The sequence below is a fragment of the Nyctereutes procyonoides genome, unplaced genomic scaffold, assembly GCF_905146905.1.
Source record: "Nyctereutes procyonoides isolate TBG_1078 unplaced genomic scaffold, NYPRO_anot_genome, whole genome shotgun sequence".
Taxonomy (NCBI): Eukaryota; Metazoa; Chordata; class Mammalia; order Carnivora; family Canidae; genus Nyctereutes; species Nyctereutes procyonoides.
Genome location: NW_026575146.1, coordinates 3630828 through 3655691, shown reverse-complemented (window position 1 = coordinate 3655691; position 24864 = coordinate 3630828). Strand labels below are relative to the sequence as shown.

The 24864-nt window shown below is 36.6% G+C and overlaps 1 protein-coding gene and 1 pseudogene across 2 annotated transcripts in view; one reads left to right on the top strand and one right to left on the bottom strand.

Annotated features, from left to right (window-relative positions):
• Positions 1–24864, bottom strand: part of GRM1 (glutamate metabotropic receptor 1) — a 396243-nt gene that overhangs the window by 149366 nt on the left and 222013 nt on the right. The window lies entirely within an intron of this gene.
• LOC129499743 (fatty acid-binding protein 5-like) lies at positions 9738–10146 on the top strand (annotated as a pseudogene).

Here is a 24864-nt window from a genome sequence, read left to right as displayed (position 1 = left end):
TTTCCCCTGTACTTATCAATCTTAAATAACTTTTGTAAGAAAACAAAATTAATTAGAACTCTAATGAGCTTTTTGGGAAAATGATGGCATGTTTCTTGTCTGTTATTTATTGCCCTCTCAGATATTTCAGAATACCTTTATTAATGTCCATTTGAAAACTGCTGTGGGCTATGCTGGCTACTGCAGTCTGCAAAAGACCTGTTTTCCAGATCTCAATTTCAGCTATTTGTCAAGTCACTACCTCAGAATGAGATGAATGTTACATTTATTTTGCACTACAGCCTCACTATGGGTGAAGATTTAATGCAATTTGTATGACTATAAATGTACTGTTATTATGAAATACACTGATATTTTTAAATTATATGCAACAGAAGAAGTCAACTATTTGTGAATTAATGCAGACATTCACTTGGAACTATATGGAAGACAAAATAATTGTCTTCCATGGTCATGTTTTGTCATGGTCAGGCTGCATTTTAATTGGTATTAGAAAACTTTCAGAGTGAATAATAAGAAATTTTTCTTTAGAAAATGATGAGATTGCAGATACCAAATATAAGAGTGCATTTTAAAAAAATGAGCATTTCACATTTTGCCTTGTAAAATATATCATTATACCAATATTGTATAGTGGCTACCATCAATGGCTCTTTTTTTTAAAAAAAAATTTTTAATTTTTTATTTATTTCTGATAGTCACAGAGAGAGAGAGAGAGAGAGGCAGAGACATAGGCAGAGGGAGAAGCAGGCTCCATGCACCGGGAGCCCGACGTGGGATTCGATCCTGGGTCTCCAGAATCGCGCCCTGGGCCAAAGGCAGGCGCCAAACCGCTGCGCCACCCAGAGATCCCCCATCAGTGGCTCTTAAATCAGTCTAAGGTGAAATCTCTACTGCTATTTCTCAGCTTGTTTAACTTCTTGGTGCCTCATAGGTTATTAAATGGTACATTTAAAGGATTCACTAAAGAACATGCCCTCAACAAGAACTAATTGTGAAGTAATTATCCCCATGTTGCTCCTTTAGAAAAATAGTGCAGGAAAGATACCTGTGTACATGTTCATATTAGGAAGTATGTAGTACATTTTTTGTAATGGTTCTTGAGTGAATATAATTTTGCACTATTTACCAGAGAAATCCTAGCCTTATTTTTTTCTAGCTTTATTAATGTATAATTGACAAAAATTGTATATAAAGTATGCCATTTGAGGGCAATCCTGTCAGAGATCCCTCTCACTTTTGAGAGCTATCTCTGTTTCTCTGCTTGATAAATTTCTATCACTTTGCTTGCTCTCAAGAAAAAGAAAATTAAAAAATAAAGTATGCCATTTGATATTTTGAAACATGTATACACTATGAAATAATCACTACAATTAAGCTAACTTCCTTTTTTTGTGTGGTGAGAACATTTTAAGATTTACCTAGTTAGCAATTTTCAAGTATATAATACAGCATTGTTAATTATACTCACATTGCTGTACATCAGATCTCCCGAATTTACTCATCTTTCATAACTGGAAATTTGTGCTCCTTGACCAGTATTTACTTCCCTTTCCTTTCTCTCTCTAGCCCCTAAAAATCCCCATTTAAACAGAGAAAAGTTAAATTCTTCTAACATTAAATTTTATAAAAATTTACAGTTCTTTACTCATATAGGTATTTAATAAATGTCTGCTAAATGTAATAATCATCTGGATCATGATGTTGGAAAGAGTATACATTAGGTATTCCACTGTGATGAATTCTGATTGTGCCTGATTGGTATTATCTGTCCTTTCAAGTCCATTTGTTTAAAATTCTTTCGAAGATTGGTTTCTCTCCTAAGAAACTCTGTGAACATCTAACAAAACTCAGTGATCAGATTGCGATAGCTATGACTCAAATCACCTCTTGATGGCATACAATAGAATTTTGATAGCAGTTTCTGAGAAAATTTTAAAATTTAGAACAATGGTTTTAATGAGGAACATCTGATATCTACCTATATACCATTAACGATAGCCATCAGAGAATTATAAACAATATTCAAAAGTAGAAAGTTCATTTTGATCACTTAAATGTCATAAAATAATAATTATCTTGTATTGGGTATTCTGTTTCTGACAGTGTGCCAGGAAATCAAAAGATAGATCATCACTTCATCAGATCATTCTGACCTCACACTTCTGTTTCATAGAAAATATGATCCACTGCTTTATACTGAGAATTTATTTTAATATAATAGTTTAATCAGCAGAAGTTTTTATTTTCGGTAGATCTAAATTTTGACTGTTATGTGATCTTGGCCTGATACTGATACTGTAGCCTGATCATGATAGAGCAGTTAAGTAAATTCAAAATCCAATGAGCGTGTAACAATCCACTGCCTTAGAGGACATGGCTCAGTGCTGGGGATACAAAGAGAATGAGGACCTGGGATCAGTGTCCCCAGGAGCTTAAAGCTGGAATGGGAAGGTAGGACAAAGACATTCATGCGCATAAATTTTACAAGATAGAACATCATGAATTATGAGAAAAGAAAAAAAGTTCTTTCAGAAAGAGAAGTCATAACCAGGTGACAGAGGGAAAAGGATCTCAAAAGCTCAATTAGGAGGTAGTTTGTGAGCTAAGCCTTAATAGGATTATTTTTTTAAAATATTTTATTTATTTATTCATGAGAGACAGAGAGAGAGAGGCAGAGACACAGGCAGAGGGAGAAGCAGGCTCCATGGAGGGGGACCGACGTGGGACTCGATCCCGGGAGTCCAGGATCACACCCCAGGCTGCAGGCGGCGCCAAACCGCTGCGCCACCAGGTCTGCCCTTAATAGGATTATTTTAATAAACTTTTAAAAATATAAATCTCTACAACAGAATTTCATTTATCCCACTACTCAATAAATATTTATTGGGCATCTTCTGTTATCAAGTATGTGGTTGTCAGTGAAAATACAGATATGAATAAGTATTTATCAGAAAATGCAAGAAAGATAAATAAGTAAACAGATAATTATAACAATGTAGTCAGTGGAAATGAAGAAGTATTTTCATTATCTGGGAAAAGGAAGAACTAGATATTAATAAAGGCTTTTGGGGAAGAAGTGATGAATGAGCCAACTTCTCTATAAGACAAGTAGACATTATAGAACTCAGGTGAAGTTCTAGGAGATGGTAATGGGTTTAGCATTTTTATGTGTTCAGTCATCCAAAACTCTTTGTAAATTATTTACATCTTACTAAATAAAAAACTTTTGAGCTAAGAGAACACATGAAAAATCCTCAGAAGTGTCATTAGTTTCATATGGCTGGAAAGCAAACTGGTTAGCAGAAGTGGTCAAAGAAGGTGATGAATTGTAAGGATGGGTCAGATATGAGCGAGGTTATATTCTAATAAGATCCCCCCAGGGGCAGCCCGGGTGGTTCAGCGATTTAGTGCTACCATCATCCAGGGTGTGATCCTGGAGACCCGGGATCAAGTCCCACATCGGGCTCCCTCCATGGAGTCTGCTTCTCCCTCTGCCTGTGTCTCTGCCTCTCTCTCTCTCTCTCTCTCTCTCTCTCTCTCTCATGAATAAATAAATAAATCTTTAAAAAAAAAAAGATCCCCCCAGAAGCAGAAGGAGAATGAATTTTTGGAGGAGCATAAGGAAAACAAGTTACAAAGAAAGAATAATACATATGAGAACAGATACAGTTCTTTACTAGGTCAGTGGGATAGGGTTGGAAATACGTGAATGATTGCAGAGGCGTGAAAGAAGGAGTTCCAGTGGAACCTGGTGATTAGGTATTGATAGCAATGCAAAGAGTCAAGAATGGTGGCTAGTTTGTTCTGATAGGCTTATCAGTGCCATTTCCTGAGATTTAAAAAAAACAAAGAGGAAGAAGATGGGTATCTGAGAGGAATAATAAATTTACAACCTTGTGAACTGCAAAATGTCTTGTCTATTGGAAAAATAAAGCACCAAAATAAAAGTAAATTTCAGATTTATAGGTTTATTCTATTACTCAACTGATTACCTAATCTATGGCTTGAAATAAAGTATGAAAAGCAGGCCTGATGTAAACCTGATCACAGCTTGTGTAGTCAGTAGTCAATCTCATAAGGACATTAGTGAAGGTATAAAGCCAGAAATGAAGATCCTAATGAAGTAGTCCTCATCATATAGGTAAGGTATTACTGGAATATATGAGTATGAATAAAATCCCCAGGAGATTGGGTTCAGCAAAAAAAGGACATAAAATATTTGAAAAGAGTCAAGGAAGGAGATTTTGAGTGGCAAGAGGGAAGAGGAGAACCAGGGAAAGACTGGTGCTAATGTGCTCAAGAAAAAGTTTAAAGGACAAGTGGCCAATGAATCAAATGCTAGGGAGAGATCAAATGCGATGAGCACTGAAAATGTTTCCTTAGATTTAGCTACAAAGAGGCCACTAGTATTATGCATATCTTTGAAAATTCAAAAATAATACTACAAATTTGTGGGTCCATACACATATAGTAAAGGTATAAAAGAGTAAAAGCATTGTCAGGAAATCCCGTACCAACTTAGATAGTGGCTAATTCAAGAGCAGAACTACAGCATTGCTCATGTCCATGCAACCATTTGCACTGTATTTTACAACAGTGCCCTTGGAGTTGAGCTACATAATGATCCAGCTCTGGGGAAATAGCAATTGAACTAGCAATTAGTAAGGGAAGTAGGCTTCATATGTCTCTGTAGCTTTAAAACAACTGAAACAACATGACAATATATTAACATTTGTTTAAAATGACTAGTGGTTTCATGGGTATTTGTTATATTATTCTCTGTATTATCTATATATTAGAAACATTTAAATAATTTTTTAGAAGGCATTCTTAACACTTGCCTGGTTTCTCCCAACTTTGCCTCATGTGTCTTTTCCCTTTGTTGATTTGCTCTGTATCGTTTCATTTTAAAAAATTGTATCCATGAGAGTCACTACATACTGAGTCCTCTGAGTATTCCTAGCAAATCACTGAGCCTGGGAGTGGTCTCCAGAACCTCCTGACACAGCTAGGTTCAATGCATCTTCAATTGAAAAAGTCTCTGAGGGAATCTGAAGAAATGCAGCCTGGGGTAACAAGTCTACTGGCAGCCAGCAAAGAAAAGCAGATTCCTAGTTCATGGTTCCGACTCCTCAAGTTCATCTATAACATGCTGCCATTGACTGGCAGAACTGAAAGCCCAGTGAATCTTGATAAATTTGACTCTAGTGTGCCTCAACTTAGTGAGTTCCAAACCATAAAACAGCTCAGTGATTCCAGGCCATAAAACAAGGATACCTACTAAAAGACAATTAACACATTTTTGAGAAGGTGGTATAGGGCCTTTTAGTAGACATGGAATAGTTTATCAGATGAAAAAACTGATCTGCACATTTAATTTCTATATTATCTTCTCTTCTTGTTATAGATTGGATTCAGATGTGTGTAAGAACAAATCCCAAATCATTAGCTAATTATTTATAGTTATGGCATCTTGGAAAGTGACTTAACCTAAGTTTCAGCTTGCTCATCTGTGAAATGATTTGCCATGAGAATTAAATAGAAGGTACAAAATGACTGGCACAGAATTTGGCATATAATAAACGTTTAACAATATTGTTCATACATGATTTTGCATATATCCCTGTGTACTGTCTGCGTTTTGAGTTAAGAAGCCAGAACAAGTGGTTAAAATTTCAAGTCACTAATCAAGACCAAAGATGTTTCTGAGAACTCAAGATTAGGAAAACATGAACAGGAGAATTAAGTATTGAGGAACTTTGGAAACTACTATATGAGCCACCTGATCAACCATGTTAAGCATGAAAAACACACACACACACACACACACACACACACACACATTCTACTCCATGACACAAAGTGATTTGTGCAGCCATTATTGACTAAATTTAATGCCCAGTGGAAACTATAAATCAAAATAAAACATTACATGCAAACTTTCAAATTTGCTCACGTCATGATGGATTTTCATGCTTATTAACATATATGATACTTTTGAGATTAACTCTTTAATATATATTTTTTTTAAATCACACTGAGGTCTTAATTTCATTGACAAGTTAAATTCTTTTGTATTAAAAATGCTATTTAAAAACTATTGTCTAACCAGTATACTGTGTGGTAAGAATCTTACTCTTATTTTTTGTGGTTTGGCTGCATCTTCTACAGAAATTAAATTTATGATAGAAATGTTGTTAAAATTCTATTACTTGAGTGATACAGTATATAATGATCACATTCCAAAATTAAACTGGATTATCTAATGACTCACTTGAGAGTACTGAATATGCCTATCTAATTTGCCCTGTTAGACAGTAAGCAAAATTTCCAAATCATATACCCTTAATATGAATACATTTCTTTTTTTTCTTCTTTTAATAATAGCCATCTCTAAATATCAGGGAGTACAGCAAATGCTTAGTTGTAGCATTGTACTTTTCAAGACAATGATATTTATTTAGCAAAAATTGAATTCCTTGATTTACTGGAATTAAATTACTACTTAGGAACAGGGACGGTATTAATATACAGTTTTCATTAAGATGCTAATTTATTTAACATTACTTAACTCTCTAGTGAGTACACATTTTATAAAAAAAAACCAGAATTCTGAAGTAATGTAATTGCTGAATATTCCCTACAGTATAAGAATTGCACGCATTCTTTCAAATTGATTTGTAATGGCATTATAGCAAAGGCTAAGAACTCATGCATTAGCCTACTTTTTTTTTCTCATGAGAAAATTAAAGATACAAGTATAAATGAAAGACTTGATATTTCTGTAATTGTGTACTTGTTTTTTTGTGAAAATAGATTAAACTAGCCTAGTCATTTTGTTATTTTGTCCCTAAAACAACATAGAGATTTTAGTCATTGAGATAAAAAAGAAATTAAGATGCAAAAGGTTCTGGTGCCAGCATGCAGATAGACATAGAAAAACTATTAAAGCAACAAATAAATTTATGCTTGTGTGCAAGGTAAGGTAAGAATATAATTTGGAGTCTTTCTAACTTGCTATTCATCAGCACACTGTTTACTAAACAATCCTTCCCCACAATTCTGTAACTTTTTTTTATCATGTATGTATAATGTTATATATAAAGCTATAGAGGTGATTAGGAGATATTATAATCCCACTACCTAGACAATAGTATTACATTTGGTTAATTCTTTCCAATCTTATTTCACATATATATTTTTTTCTCACAAAACTCAAAACATGCTAATAATTTCATATTCACTGTTTTATTATTTATGATTATATAATAAAAATGTTTCCCATATCAGGAAAAGTTATTTTTAAATATTTTTATGTCTATAACAGAAACAATCCTTACTTCTCCAGTAGCTAGACATTTTGGCTGTTTCTGACATTTTTTTTCTATTGCAAATAATACCAAAGTAAACATCCTTTTTCTTACATTTTGGTCAGTATCCTTGAATATTTTCTTTTTTTTTTTTAAGATTTTTATTTATTCATTCATGATAGACAGAGAGAGAGAGAGAGAGACAGAGACACAGGCAGAGGGAGAAGCAGGCTCCATGCAGGGAGCCTGATGTGGGACTCGATCCCGGGACTCCAGGATTGCGCCCAGGGCCAAAGGCAGGCGCTAAACTGCGGAGCCACCCAGGGATCCCTCCTTGAATATTTTCTAAGAATAAAGTTAGGGAGGGGAAGTAGTGAATCAAAAATAAAAAAACTTTTAAATATTCTTCATACATATTACTAGTATGCTTTCCAGACTATTAGAGCCATTCACACATTCAGCAGTCTCTCAGAATGTTTATCTATTCACAGTCGCAAGCATGGAGAAATATCATGTGATTAGTTGTTTAAATCTTTTGTAATTTGATAGGTAAAACAACGCATCAGATAATTTCTGTAATATGCCTTTGTTATTAGTTAAATTATATACATATACATACATATAGACATACACATACATATTTTCAGAGAATAACATCAGTAACATGGCTTAAAAATGTACCAGGTTTGTGTTGCCTCTCCCACCCCACAACAAAATTTGGCATCCATTTTATGGAAAAAGGTGTCTTGTGGAATCCAGCGTTCTATGCCAAGGGACCCAGGAAGAACCTTGCCTAGTTATGCATCAGGTGATAGGCTGATAGACCGCAGCCCTGACTTTGGAACCTGCAAAGGCCCATGAACCAGCTGCAGCTTCTCTCAGCTGTGGTCCAGAAGTCCCCAGAAAAAAACAAACAAACAAACAAACAAACAAACAAACAAAAAACTCTCTTAGACAATCACCACAGATAAGAGAGCCATTGTGGAAGTCCAGTTTTCTAGTAAAGTTCCAACACATTGATCACATACATACATACACAGGAAAAAAAGCAGTGGGGTGGTGGTAGGCGGCAAGTTTGTATGCACTGAAGAGGATAAGAGGAACAGTTGCTTTATCTGCATGAGCTCTCTTCCAAGGTGGCACAGCACAGGACCAAGAGCAATCTTCTCAGCACATGATTTTTCCCACAAGGGGAAAGTAAAAGCATGTGACTGAGTACCCAGCTTCCCCAGCTATGCAGGATGCTGTTGTCAAAGAGCCATTTCTCTCTCAGTCTTGGCAATGTTTTTTGGATATGATACCAAAGTACATTCAACAAAAGCAAAAATCAACAAGTGGAACAATGTTAAACTAAAAAGGCTTCTGCACAGCAAAAGAATCACCAAATGAAAAGGCAACATTTGAGATAGGAAAACAATATTTGGAAATCATATCAAATCAATGTAAATTGGTACAGCCACTCTGTAAAACAGAATGAAGTTTCCACAGAAAAATTAAAGGTAGAACTACCATATGATTAAGCAATCCTAGTTCTATGTATACATCCAAAGGAAATGAAATCAGTATTGCAAAGAGATATCTGTGCTCTCATGTTCATTGCAGCATTATTCACAATAGCCAAATGTAGAAATAACCTAAATATCCACCCATGAATATTACAGAAGATATGATGTATATATACAATGGAATATTATGCAGCCATAATAAAGGAAATATATTTGTAAAAGCATGGATGGACCTTGAGGGCATTATGCTAATTAAAATAAGCCAGACAGAGAAAGACAAATACTGTATGATCTCACTTATATGTGGAATCTAAAAAAAAAGCAAAACTCATAGAAACAGAAACTAGAATAGTATTTTCCAGGGACTTGGATGTGGGGAAATGGGGAGATGTGGGTTAAAGGGTACAAACTTTCAATTATAAGATGAACATGTTCTGGGACTCTAGTGTACAGCTTAGTGATTATACTTAACTATACTGTACTGTATACTTGAAAGAAAGAAATGGTAAATATGTGAGATATTAGAGGTATAACTAACCATACTGTTGTAATCATTTCACAATATATTAGTATATCAAATCAACATGCTGTACACCTTAAACCTATACAATGATATATATATACCAAGTTATATCTCACTAAATCTGGAAAAAGAGTAAATAATTTTTTTCTTATACATTCACTCAAAAAATATCTATTAAAGAAATTAATTTCTATTTGGTAATTATCTGTTTATGTCATTTGCCCATATCTTTTCATATCTGTCTCATATTTGTTACACATTACAGTGTGTGTATACACCATACACATGTTTTTGTATATATGTATGTGTTCACACAGAGTCTTTTATATATGTTGAGAATATATTACCAGTTTGTTTTTCTTTAAATTTGATCCACCCTGCTCACAACACCCCCCTATGGTGACCACCATTGAGCAGCTGGCAGGAAGAGAGTATGTAGTGGAGAACAAAGGCTTTGACAAATACACGAAGGAAGGAATGGAAATAGCCCTGTGAAAAGTGGGTGCAATGGCCAAATCAGATTGTATAATCTCTTCTGATGGCAAAAATCTCACCATAAAAAACTGAGAACACTTGTAAAACAATACAGTTTTCATGTAATCTAGGAGAGAAATTTAAAGAAACTACAGCAGATGGCAGAAAAACTCAGACTATCTGCAACTTCACAAACAGCACGTTGGTTCAACATCAGGAAAAGGATGGGAAGGAAAACACAGTAACAAGATAATTGGAAGACGGGAAATTAGTGGTGGAATGCACTATGAACAATGACACCTATACTTGGGTCTTTGAAAAAGTAGTGTAAAAATTCCATCATCATTTTGGACAGGAAATAACTATGAGGATCAACAAGCTCATTAGAGTGAGCAAATCTCCATATTGATTTTTTTTATTACTGTGTTCAATTACCTTTCTTACAAACACTTCATATGCAACTATTTCAAAGTATTGATTTAATTATAATCCCTTTGGTTAGTAAATAAATTTGTTTAAAAAAATTAAAATAAAAAAATAAAATTTGGTCTATCATGATTTCTGTAGGCAAAAGATATTTAAAGAGCCAATTTTATTTATTTTTAAAGATTTTATTTATTTATTCATGAGAGACACAGAGAGAGAGAGAGGCAGAGACACAGGCAGAGGGAGAAGCAGGCTCCATGCAGGAGCCCAACGCGGGACTCAATCCGGGTCTCCAGGATCAGGCCTTGAGACCAAGGCAGCGCTAAACCGCTGAGCCACCCAGGCTGCCCCGAAGAGCCAATTTTATAAATACTTTCCTTTTTGATTCATTCCATTACCTTGAAATATTTATCTATATTATCTTTCAGCATACTGTTAATATAATATATATATAAAACGAAAGTTATAAATAGATACAGAGATCTGTCTAAAATGAATTTGGTTTATGCTGTGAGATAAAAATCTAATGACTAAAATCTAATGAAATGGAGAATATATCTGTATAACTTTTCAGCAGATTCTTAAGATCTTAAATGAAAATGTTTGTCTATTGCCTTCACCTGAGGGCAACATCTTGGCTGGTCACAGATAACAGTATTTTCCTCAAAATTCTATGGACATTTTTCAATTTTCTTCTATCATAAAAACCTGAAGCTGGCCCAAGTTTATACCTTTGTGGCCAGTCTTTTTTTGTTTGTTTTCTTTTTTGTTCTTTGCTTACTGATTCATAAGAATATTTTATAATTTTGAAGTTTATAAATATTGAAAGGATGGGTCTAGATGCCTTTTTTTGAATTAATTTTATCTGAAGTATGGCATGCCCTTTCAATGAGTCTTTTCTTTGTAACTGAAGACCTTTTACAATTATACTGTAAATAATTACTTCTGTTCTAATGGCCTTGGCCTCTCTCATGAGAATGCATATAACTTTTAGTTTGCATATCTTTCCTATTTTTACCATACTGATAGTATGCTTTCTCATTACTTTTATTTATTTGCTTTTCTTTCTCTATTTTGGGAGACCATCTTAAGCCGTTTCCTCAAAATGAGATTAAATGAAATCACATATCCCAACAGTTTTCATTACTGGCTTTTTATTCAAATCACTTGTGAAATTTAATAGTAATAATAATAATAATAACAAAGATGGCTAGGCTTAGGGCTAGGACATTGCACAATTCATAAGACATTCTATTCTCTGTTGGTAGTGATTGTTACAGTTGTTCAGTGATGTGAAACTGCCTAAGTCCCACTCTAGACCAATTAAATCAGAATCTAGGTGTGGGATAAAGCATTGATATTTAAAATATTTTCTTCAGTTGATCCTAATGTGCAGCCATGATCAGGAAGATGGAGAGCCAGCGGCACAGGCATAGGGCTTAGCACATGTTCTGAAACATACAGTGCTCAGTACAGATTAAATATCCACAGCTTCAGCATCTGCATCATCATTTAGTTATCCATAGTATCAATTTAATTCTTTAGCACAGATTTTAATCTACTTTTGCTATTCCATTTTTTTTATTCCCTCCTTACTGTATCGCTGCCACGTGTTCTATTCTTTTGGCTGTCTATCCTTGTTTCATGAAGAACATGCCTTGTTTATCCTATTGAGGATGTCAAGAAATTTTCTAAACTTATTTTCTAATTAGATGCTACTTTCAAAAATAAGAGCTCTATCCAGGCACAGTTTTGCTAATGGACAAGATGTATGGCTTGGTCCCACGGATTGCTAAGAATGTCTTATCAAACATCCAGGTAGAATGTGAACCAGCATGCACAGATTCTCAAACATGGTTCTGTTGAGTTAGGGAGAGCTTTTATCTTACCGACTTTCTCTGGTTCTCTGATTGTTTGAAGAGATAGAGTACACTCCATTACATATACTGAAGACAGAAGTATTCCAAACTCCATCCATTTTCCTTAATTTATCATTCAACAAATATTTACAGAGTCATACTCAATGCTAGGTAATGTCCTAGATACTAGAGAATACAGGGGTGAATAAGCTAGACTGTCCCTCCTTTCACAGAGCTTAGTACTGGAAGCAGACAATAATCATCTACATGAATAAGATAATTTCAAATAGTATATTTTCTTAATGTACTATTGCACATTAAGAAAATAACATAGGGCAGCATAAAAAGGGTCTGGAAGGGAACATCATTTACTTGCTGGAAATATACTTATTGGATGCCATGTGTCACTACCAACATATCTGCTCTGATATTTCCTAAGACATGGTAAGTTGTCACATGGATATGGAGGAGAAGTTCTATGACTACTTCAAAAGACATTTACCAGAAGATACCTGTCCAATGTTCTAGTTGGTCTTGGGCCAGGACCTCTTTGCCAGGAAGCAGAGAATGCAAATAAAATGTCTCCCCACTTTCCTTTAGAGTACTGGAGCTTAGTCTATTGTGAGAAAGTATCTATTAGTTACCAACTAGTTCTCATTTCAGTCTAAAATGTTAAATTCACCCAAGACCAACAATAGTTTTGTAGCCAAATTTAGTTGGAAAATTATTACATTCTTTTTTTTCTCCATGTTAAAGGTAATTTTGTGGGAAACTGAGAATAGTGACATCTATCCAAACTGGAACAGCATGCTTAAATAGTTCTCTTTCTCTATATGCTCTATTAAACAACTCTTTGCCTATGTTGCAAGACCTTCAGGCTCTTCAGCTCACCTTCTTTTCCTACTCATTTTTAATGTCACTGTGTCTCTAGTTTTTGTCCTCACTGCATTGTCCCTGCTCCTGCCCATGCCCTCCAGATATATGTCTTAATCCAACTGTCCCTTGGCCTTTTATTCTAGCTTCATGTTTGGATATGGTCCTTTATTTCTTCCATGATCCCACAACGTGTCACCTGCTAATAAATCCTTCCTGATTCCTTCACTTAAGCCAGATTTCCAGTGCAGCTGACTTAGTCAGGTACTGGGATTCCACTAGTTCTTCAGAAGAATTCAGATGACTAGCCAGGTTAAGCCAGAGATCCCATTTAAATATTTCAATTAATGGCTTTCACTCAGTGGCTCTACCCTGGCTGTTGCTAAGTAGAATGTTTAGATTTTGAAGATACAACAGTGAACAAGGCATACAGGTCCCTGCTAAAATGGAAGTAACAGCAAATGGAGTAATAGACAACTATTTCTATCTTAACTAACAATTTTAAAACAGTGTGATAAGCATGGTGATTGGGGAGATGCAGAGTTATCTAAGATCATATACCCAACCTATATTTGAGTTATATGGAAAGAAATTATCTAAACTAGGTTCTGATGGATAAGTTAAATAGGAGTGAGCAAAGAAAATATATGGGAGGGCAAGAGTTTTCTAGAAGCACTAACTTTTAATCATGAGCATGCCCGGGTATTGAGATCAGCACAGCTTTGCTGGGTAGACAGTTGGTAAGAGCTTGGATAGAAAAATGTTGATCAGTTCTCAGGGTACAGCCTGGGCAAGAAGCCTTCATTATTCTAGATGTGATGAAGGCCTCCTTCATGTATTAGAATTATTGTTAATTTGTTCATTCAGCAACTATATCTACTTTCAATGCAGAACATGATTTTGGGCCACAATACCAAACATGGGAAGTATGACATCTTCTCTCATCTATTTTATTCCTGCCTTGCATGTAGTGAGGTCTACTTGTAGGGTATTTGGCTCCAGTGACCCCTCTGAAGTCAATCTGGTGGAACAAACCCACAGGTAGATAAATCAAGAATAAAATAGGGGCAGCCCTGATGGCGCAGCGGTTTAGCGCCGCCTGCAGTCCAGGGTGTGATCCTGGGGACCCGGGATGGAGTCCCATGTCGGGCTTCCTGCATGGAGCATGCTTCTCTCTCTGCCTCTATAAATAAATAAATAAGTAAATAAATAAATAAGTAAATAAATAAATAAATAAATAAATAAATAAATAAATAAAATGAAATACATAGGAGAAAATGATAGTTGACATTTACTACTTGCAAAAACTCCCTAAGCACTTTATTGACATTGTCTCATCTAATATTCAACAGACCCTAAGATATAAGTGCTCTTATTATTTCCATATTACAGGTTGAAAAAGATAAAGTAAATTGGGTAAGATGGCACAGCTCATTGGGGCAGGCCCCAGGCCATATGGTTCCACAGTCCTCTCCCCAGCTGCTACCCCAAGAGATGTCAAGAGAGGGCTCTGGAAAATGCTTACTCCTCAGGGTACAGCTTGAGGAAAAGGAACTGGGAAGCAGTCAAGGAACCAGAATAGGGCTTTGCAAGGGAAACCAACTGAAAAAAACACCTCCTGGAAAACCTTGTCATGAAGACTCAGAACAGTTTCAGTAGACTGGTGGGATGAAAGCTTGATTGGAGACACAGCAAAGAATAAAATGAAGAAGTAGAAGCAATAAGAAAACATTTCAAGAAATGCAGCATTTGAAAGAAAGGAGAGTTATAGCTTATGAGAATTGGAAAGTTGAGGAAAGATGTTTTGGGTAGTTTGTCAGGGTACCTGAGAAGCTTTATAAAAAGAGAAAATGGACACCTGGGTGGCTTAGCAGTTGAGAGTCTGCCTTTGGCTCAGGGCGTGATCCCGGAGTCACCAGATTGAGTTCCACATCTGGCTTCCTGCATGGAGCCTGCTTCTCCCTCTGCCTGTGTCTCTGCCTCTCTTTCTGTGTGTCTCTCATGAATAAATAAATAAAATATTTTTTTAAAAAAAGAGGAAACACTTCTGGTGGAAAAGGACAATTTGAAGATGCAAATGAGGGAGAACAAACATAGGGTTTAGGTTCCAGAAGAGGCAAGAGGAAATGAGATTGAAAATAACATACCTTGGAGAGGGAGGGGCAAGATGGCGGAAGAGCAGGGTCCCCAAGTCACCTGTCCCCACCAAGTTACCTAGATAACCTTCAAACCATCCTGAAAATCTACGAATTCGGCCTGAGATGTAAAGAGAGACCAGCTGGAACGCTACAGTGAGAAGAGTTCACGCTTCTATCAAGGTAGGAAGACGGGGAAAAAGAAATAAAGGAACAAAAGGCCTCCGAGGGGGAGGGGCCCCGCGAGGAGCCGGGCTGAGGCCGGGGCGAGTGTCCCCAGGACAGGAGAGCCCCGTCCCGGAGGAGCAGGAGCTGCACCAACCTTCCCGGGCGGGCGGAAAGGGGCTCGCAGGGAGGTGGAGCAGGACCCAGGAGGGCGGGGATGCCCTCGGGCTCCCGGGGACACTAACAGACACCTGCGCCCCGGGAGAGTGCTCCGAGCTCCCTAAGGGCTGCAGCGCGCACGGCGGGGACCGGGGACCGACCGGAGCAGCTCGGGGGGGCTCGGGAGCCGCTCCAGGGAGGGGGCTGCGGGGCGGGAGCGCGAATCCAACAGCGCAGGCCCCGGAGCACAGGGCGCCGGGACACACAGCCCAGGATCCGGCCTCCCCCTGGGACAGGCAGAGGCCGGGAGGGCCCAGGACAGCGAGGACGCTCCTGCCCCGAGCTGAGCAGATCAGCGGCCCCGCCCCGGAGCCTCCAGGCCCTGCGGACGGAGAGCCGAGAGCCCGAGCCCCGTAGTTCCTGCGGAGGCTGAATCCAGGCTTCCAGAGTTGCCATAGCAACTGCGGCTGTTCCTCCCTGGGTCCCACGGGGTAAACAACCCCCGCTGAGCCCTGCAGCAGGCAGGGGCAGAGCAGCTCCCCCAAGTGCTAACACCTGAAAACCAGCACAGCAGGCCCCTCCCCCAGAAGACCAGCTGGACGGACCAGTGATACTCCCCCGTGTTCCAATACAACTTGTTTTTGGCCACTCTGCACTGAGCAAAATGACTAGAAGGAAAACCTCACTTCAAAAGAAAGAATCAGAAACAGCCCTCTTTCCCACAGAGTTACAAAATCTGGATTACACTTCAATGTCAGAAAGCCAATTCAGAAGCACCATTATACAGCTACTGGTGGCTCTAGAAAAAAGCATTAAGGCCTCACGAGACTTCATGACTGCAGAATTTAGATCCAATCAGGCAGAAATTAAAAATCAATTGAATGAGATGCAATCCAAACTAGAAGTCCTAACGACGAGGGTTAACGTGGTGGAAGAACGAGTGAGTGACATAGAAGACAAGTTGATGGCAAAGAGGGAAACTGAGGAAAAAAGAGACAGACAATTAAGGGACCATGAAGACAGATTAAGGCAAATAAATGACAGTCTGAGGAAGAAAAACCTACGTTTAATTGGGGTTCCCGAGGGCGCCGAAAGGGACAGAGGGCCAGAATATGTATTTGAACAAATCCTAGCTGAAAACTTTCCCAATCTGGGAAGGGAAACAGGCATTCAGATCCAGGAAATAGAGAGATCCCCCCCTAAAATCAATAAAAACCGTTCAACACCTCGACATCTAATAGTGAAGCTTGCAAATTCCAAAGATAAAGAGAAGATCCTTAAAGCAGCAAGAGACAAGAAGTCCCTGACTTTCATGGGGAGGAATATTAGGGTAACAGCAGACCTCTCCACAGAGACCTGGCAGGCCAGAAAGGGCTGGCAGGATATATTCAGGGTCCTAAATGAGAAGAACATGCAACCAAGAATACTTTATCCAGCAAGGCTCTCATTCAAAATGGAAGGAGAGATAAAGAGCTTCCAAGACAGGCAGGAACTGAAAGAATATGTGACCTCCAAACCAGCTCTGCAAGAAATTTTAAGGGGGACTCTTAAAACTCCCCTTTAAGAAGAAGTTCAAGTAACTCTGAACGTGAACGGGCTTAATGACCCCATCAAAAGGCGCAGAGTTTCAGACTGGATAAAAAAACAGGACCCATCTATTTGCTGTCTACAAGAGACTCATTTTAGACAGAAGGACACCTACAACCTGAAAATAAAAGGTTGGAGAACCATTTACCATTCAAATGGTTCTCAAAATATACCCTAAAAACTATAGAACACTTCTGAAAGAAATTGAGGAAGACACAAAGAGATGGAAAAATATTCCATGCTCATGGATTGGCAGAATTAATATTGTGAAAATGTCAATGTTACCCAGGGCAATTTACACGTATAATGCAATCCCTATCAAAATACCATGGACTTTCTTCAGAGAGTTGGAACAAATTATTTTAAGATTTGTGTGGAATCAGGAAAGATCCCAAACAGCCAGGGGAATTTTAAAAAAAGAAAACCATATCTGGGGGCATCACAATGCCAGATTTCAGGTTGTACTACAAAGCTGTGTTCATCAAGACAGTGTGGTACTGGCACAAAAACAGACATATAGATCAATGGAACAGAACAGAGAACCCAGAAGTGGACCCTGAACTTTATGCTCAACTAATATACAATAAAGGAGGAAAGACGATCCACTAGAAGAAAGACAGAATACTTAAAATCAGAGGCTTCTTCTGGTGGAGAGACACAGAGTTCTTTGAAGACAGAGAAATAGAGGAGGTACATCTACTAGAAATAGAGGAGGTACGTCTACTAGGTACATCTCAAATATATATCAGAGAAATCACCATGGTTTGACAAATATAGATTGAGTGCTGAAGGCTTGAATCTAGAGGCAATTGCCAAGTTCTCCTTGGAAATGGGATAGGAAATCAATAAACAATAAATAAAAGATTGCTGAGAAGACAACCAGCTGAGGCATGCTAGTGTGGATGCAGAGTGGAAGATTTTTTGATATGGTTTGAATCATCTAAATAATATATAGTAACCAAAAAGCAATTCATAACACTTTAAACCTATGATTTTCTTGTTTGAAACACAAACAAGTGTTTCAAGTCCTTTTGACCAAACCTATGCCTTGGTGGCTGACTGACCACACACACACACACACGCACACGCACACAAATTAAATAGAGTCCATTATTTTACTAATTCAAGCCACTAAACCCCAACACAACAAACCCAAAATTTTAGATCAAAATATATTTTTATAAAAATATATATATACATATATATTTTTATATACCGAAAAAGGTCAAATAGCTCTTTCAATGCAGGGAAAACTGAGAAAAGGTGTGCTTAATCTTTCAAGTCTTATACCAGAGAGCAGCAACAAATGCTGTATGTATGGAACAGAAAATTTTCTATGCTATTTCAAAAAAGAAATCCTAGTTTTGCTGAGACTTAAATCACACCTTATTCTCTTCATTTTACTACTTCTTCAATACTGTTTTTCTTTATATTCTGTTTCTCTTAATCTTCCTAATTTTTTAATACAACTCCATTGTTAGGAAAATATGATTAACACTACAGCCTTAGGTAAATAAAATGAAAGAAATTTTAGGTGTCTTGGTTATTCAATCACTGTCTGCAGTTTTATTTGATGGGAAAGTGGGAGGCAGAATGAAGGGGGAAAGGTGGTACGAGAGAACTTGATGTTTACAAATTGCCTACAATTTGCTGATATTATAGAGAGTATAATAAAATGCTTTCAGCTGTGTATGTGATTCATAAGTCCTGAAATCAACATGACATCCCATGAACCAGGCTTTTAAAAAGTGTAATAGAATAAAATAAAGTGAACAGAGTACAATGCATATACTAAGAAAAAGTTTAGAGAGACATTTGTCTCAGTTATATACAAATACACATATACATATCCACCTGTGAACCCCAGATCATGATATAAAATGTATTTTTTTCCTGTGAATTATGGTCAAAACAGCTCCAAAATCACCAGTTTAATGTTTTGGGCTAGCAAGAATTCATTCTATTTTTCCCAGCATCCAGTTTCCTTTTGAGGCCTTGAGATAGAAATTCCTAGATCCACTTCCTGGTATGGAAGCTGAAGAAGTCAAATCGGCCAACATGAAACTCCTTCCTGAGACTTAGTCTTGAGCAGGAGACACAAGGATGAAAAATGTAAATAGTTGCCACATACCCTTTCTAGTGATGGCTTCCAGGCCACCCTGTTTAGGTTAGGAGACCATTTCTCTGATTCCTGCTGCCTTAGTTTTTGCCCATTGCTGCCCATTCTCTAGCTTCTTGTCAATATTTTAAGTCTTGACTTCTTTCTGATAAATTATTTTTGCTCATTAGCTTGAGTCAATTTTTGGCATTCTAATTGAAGGACCCTACATTTATGTGTTGGTTCATTTAAATCTCAAAACTATCCTGTGATGTAGGTATTATTTTATTTAACTAATGAGACAAGTCAGATTCATGGTGATCTGGTAATTTTGCCAAAGGTCATTTGCAGGTATGATATTCAGACTAGGTCACTGTGGCTTAAAGTTTATCCTCTTTCTATTAAATAATGCACACTGAGCTGGCACTAGCAGACAGTGATATATTTCATATGCAGAATAATTTTATACAGAAGATTTTTCAGAGAATAGTTTTATTTTATTTGAGTGAATCAAAATCAATAGTTTTCCATTAACTTCAAGATAAAGTTCAGCAGTCTCGAGATCTCACAGAAAGTTTTAAGATTATACATGTTGAGAGAAAATATGGCTCAGACTGGTTTGCTGATATTTCCATTGATTTTAAGAAAGAAATGTCTATTATCCTATGAGTTGCACCCCATTAGCAATAAACCAGAGTTCTGGAACTCTCAAGATCTATCAAATGAAGGTGAACAGCTCAGAAATTATCCTAAGAAATGCATCAGTGTCAACAAGTAAGAGACTGGATAATTCAGCTGAACAATACTATTCTTCATCAACAATTATAAATTCAGCTCATCCATTCCTCTAGATCTCCTCCTCAAAAGCACACACACACATACACACACACACACACACACACACACTCTCAATCATTTATTCCTGTAAGTTCTTTCTGTTACCACCCCTCCACACACACCCTGTAGTACAGTCTCTCATCTTCTTCAGTTTGCATTACTGCTAAGGCTTTTAACTTGTATTCCTAAGCCAAGATTCACTTTCCTCAAATCCATGTTTTTCATTGCTGCTAGAGCAGAACATGATTCTCTATCATTCATGCTTGAAACTCCTCATGGACTTTCCATTATTTAAAGAATAAATTATAATATCCTTATTTTAATACATATTAATATTCATCAATATTTTAAAGCTTAGAGTTTTCCAAACACATTATATGTGGTTTTATATCTGTGCCATTATAGATGCTGCTTTAACTGTGTGGAATGTCCTTTCAAATTGCCCTCTTGGAAAAATCCTATTAATTCTTAAATACCCAGTTTTGATGTTACCTCCTCCAGGCTGTCTTCCCAAATATTTTCTAATACCACTAAAGACTTAATCACACTCCCCTTTATTATCTCTGTTTTTTGTATATACAGTCTGTTCTTGTTCATTTATTCAACTATTATTTTACTGAGGCACTATTCTAGACTCTGAGGATATACCTATTGAGTAAAACAGACAAAAGTATCTAAATTCATAAGACAAAACAATAATGAGGAAAGTAAGTAAAACATATCAAAAGTAAGACAGATATAACTTCTTAGGAATAAAAAAGAAAGAAGTATCAGGTATAGGGGGAAACATTTCTATGAAGATAGGGAAAGGTTTACTGAGATGCATTTGAGGAAGGACATAAAGGAGGAGAAGGTGTGAGTCTTTGGAATATCTGAGAAAGAGCATTTCAGACGGAGGGAACTATAAATGCAAAGGTGCCCAGGTAGGAATGTCCTGGAAGAAATTAAGAAAGAGTGACTGGAATCAGGGCTAAAAGACACAGTCAGAGGAGACCAGGTCATGTAGGATTTGGGCATGAGCTTTGAATGAGATGGGAAGCCATGAAAGGGATCAAAGTAGATAAGAGATATGATCTGAGTTGATTTAAGCTCACTCTGCACAAATTCTGCCCTCATCCAAATGCCCCAATCAAGTGCTGAGACCAGATTAGATAGACAAGGTGTCTTTACTTTCATGTGATTCTTATGAACAACTGTGAAAACAGAGCATCTGCTGCTTTTGGCCTAAGGTAGTTTCCAACTAAGACCTGCCAGATATATACAGCAAGTCTGTCCTTCATTTCTAATATTTGAATGTTAGGTCGCAAATAATTCAAAGGAGAATAGTGTATGATCTACTTTCTTTAGGGCTGTCCATCTGTGAAACTGTCAGTCACATCTGAGCATAAAATTAATGCAAGGACAAACATAAAAGGATTTTGAGGTTAGAAAAGCACTATGCAAAGAGTACTGGGAAACTAATTTGGAAGTTATTTTACTGGTGATTTAGTGACATCAGCCAATTAAAAATAGACTGGGAGAAAGAAGGATGGTGGCATGGAGTTGATATTTAAGATGCTCTATTGTGAGAAGGTAAAGGATCAAAGTTTCCACAACATATTTTCACAGTTTTAATATAGGCAATGCTCTAATCATTTAAATGCTCCTATTTGGAAAGAGATAGATGACTACTATAGTTGCTACTTAAACTTATCATATATTCTTCTAGTGATCTTGTTTTTAAGCCTGAAAATTAAGGAAACTCACACTAGCACTTCATTAATCAAATGACTGCATCTGAACTGAAAAGCAAAATGTTAGAAACCCCGAAGTTCCTTAAGACATTTGTCTTCCTAAAATAGTCCCATCTGTCACCTTAGAGTCAAAAAAAGCACAGGAAATTATGGTATGCCTTTCCTAACCTTTATATAACAACGTCATAGTTCTCACTTACTAAAATATTTCCAGTAACATGTTTCTTAACTTTATCAGCTACACAACTTGTCATGCCCCTGTACCTGCAAAGAAAAGGTAGGTGAAATTTATATGGACTGCACACTAAGATGAGCTTTGGAACCAAGTGGGTCCAGTCCTGGCTGCACTACACACTGTGTGATATTGGTCAAGTTATTTAATCCCTCTGTGACTCAGTTTCCTTCTCTGCTAAAAGAGGCTAATTACCTGCCTGAAAAGTTAGTATGTCAATGAAACAGAATAGTAAGTAAAATGTTTAGAACAGTGCCTAGAACAATATAAGAGCTCAAACATAATGTTAAATATGCTGAAAATATGTAGAAAACTCTGGGGATATCAAAATATCTGTGTAGTATAGCAAATACTTCAATATCAAAAACAATTTAAATAAATATTTTGAATCTTTTATATGCCCATCTCTATTATATTTACCACCAATGCAATTTACCTACGTTAGCAGTAATTTATATAGCTTTTCTCATATCTTTGCAATTCTTTTCATTGCTGAGGCCTATGTTCTTTCACCAATAGGGCCTTTTAGAAATGGAAGCAGCCACACTGCTGTGGGTTACCATATAAGAAGCAGGGCGAAAAAGGAAGGGAGAGAGAGAGAGTGGGAACAAAGAAGAAAGCTTTTCTTATGCAATAGTTCTTGTCTGGAGACCTAGTGCTTCACCAGAACAGAGGATCAGCTTCCTTCCCAATTCTTAAGGCCTAGCATCCAACAAAAGATTCTTAGAGAAACCTCTCATATTGTTCTTTTCCTCTTTGTACAGCTTTACTAAGAGTAGGATGAGTCTCTAAAAGGTATGTTGATTTCATTATACATATATAAGATACATATTATATGTTATATATTTTCTATAATATAATATGTTATAATTGATTATTGTATACACTACATGGTATTATATAATGTATACAGTAAATAAATTATATATAATATATACACATATGTATATATGTATTTCTTAACCTGCTTTAACATTGATTCTTCTAAAGTAATGGGTCCCTACTTTTAGAATTGTTTCACTTACCCTTTCCCAAAACCTGCTTCCCCACTTCCATGCAACTGTATATTTGGGCAGCAGTCAGTGAGATGGCCCAAGACCCTTGCCAGATATAAATGGACATTTGATCCAAGACCATAACAAAGAACTTCTCTTCTTGGAGAATTTAGAACTGGGGCTGAGAAAGGTATTTCTTCTTACCCGAAAGACTGACCTTCTATCATGTAAATGTGGGTGCTTATTTACAGTCATGTATTCCACCTTGTGAGCTGAAGGAGAAGAGGAAGCTGGTCCACAGAGAGAGAGGGAAGTGTTTTGCAGAGGGATAGTGATGGGAAAGTGTCCTATTGACATCTATAGGTCTGCTACCAGCTACTTTTCTGATACCTGATGTGATCTTTCCCAGATTAAAAATTCATCTTTTTCCCCTAAGTTAGTTCAAATAGGTTTCTATAACTTGTAACCAAGAATCTTTATAAATATGTTCAGTTTCATCAAAGGACAACATATATGAAATACCTATTCTATTATGTTTCGAGTATACAAAATGAAAAAAATATGATTCTGGCATTTTTGATGTTGTATTGATCAAGAAAGAAGAGATGTAAAACACAAACTGTGACAAAACATGGTAAACAGACCTATCTGTGAAATGTATTCTAGATATAGCTATTAATAAATGATATTTAACCCTTGGTTTCTTAGCCTAATTACTCCTTTGATCTCCTCTTTGCTGAATATATCCACAGACTGACTCCCAAAGATTACCAGATCCACCATCCTAAGCTATGTCACTGAGTCATCTCTTTCACCTGGATGGTGAGTTTCCTGTTGAGCTTTGCCCCCTTGTAGAAGACTGATCTAGGAATTCTACTGCCTTTCCAAGCCAAAGAATCTGTCACCAAAGCTATTGCTCTCAGCTAGAGCAAACTACTTTGGCACAGTCACCTGAACAGTAGGTTCAAACCATTTGTCAAGGAGCCGTTGAAGGCAAATTGGTCCATACACCAATGATAGAGTATATTCCCTAATAACTAAGAATTTTCTCCTGAAATGTTAGGGAATAAGATTCCAAGCACAAAGAGACTGTCCTATTCCTTTGTTTTAGTTGTTTTGGGCCCTAATATCTGTAGAATTTAAAAATAATAAACATAATTCAGCCTTGTTTAAAATTAAAATTTAACATCAGAAGCTAAATGTTTCTAACAGCAGGAACTTTGGGAGAAAAGTTGAGCTCTGAAAACACAATTCAATGAGAAGGCACTATATCTTGTTATATTGCTAAGATAAATATTTGCAAGCCATATCTTTTGAAGGGACTAAGACCATAAATATCAGACAGTTGAAGAAAAAGGTTCTATCTTGTAAGATTTATACATTTGGCTTATAGCTATTAGAAAAGCATTTTGTTCCTTATAGGTTTTTCAATTACATTTTATTTCTAATTAATTGTCATATGTACACTAATCTCAAGACTATAAAATGTAGGTATTCTGGGAAAATGAATGCACTCACTATACATTTGTGACAGAAAGATGGAGGTTTTGAATATTTAACCACTCTCTATGATCTTGCTATATAGTTGTCTTTGGTCTATATAAAATCTGATCATATTCCCTGGACTTTAGAAACCTCATAGTTCTATCTTTATATCATTTTTGGTAATAATATAAATAAACAGTAACTAAGACAAATATTTTTAAAGTATAGATAATATCAATTTCTTCAAAATATTTATTTATAAAAACCTTGAATTTTAGAAATCATCAATTTCATTTCCAAAGCTTTGCTTGGTACAATCCACTGCACCCAGAGGTCAGTTTTATTTGAATAACTCAGAAAGAAAAGCATTAAAAATGTGTCTTGAGCCACAGTTCCTCTTTTCCTTACTGTGTTATACCTGCCTCTTGCACATTTATATTACCATTCCTGCCCCTAAACACAAGT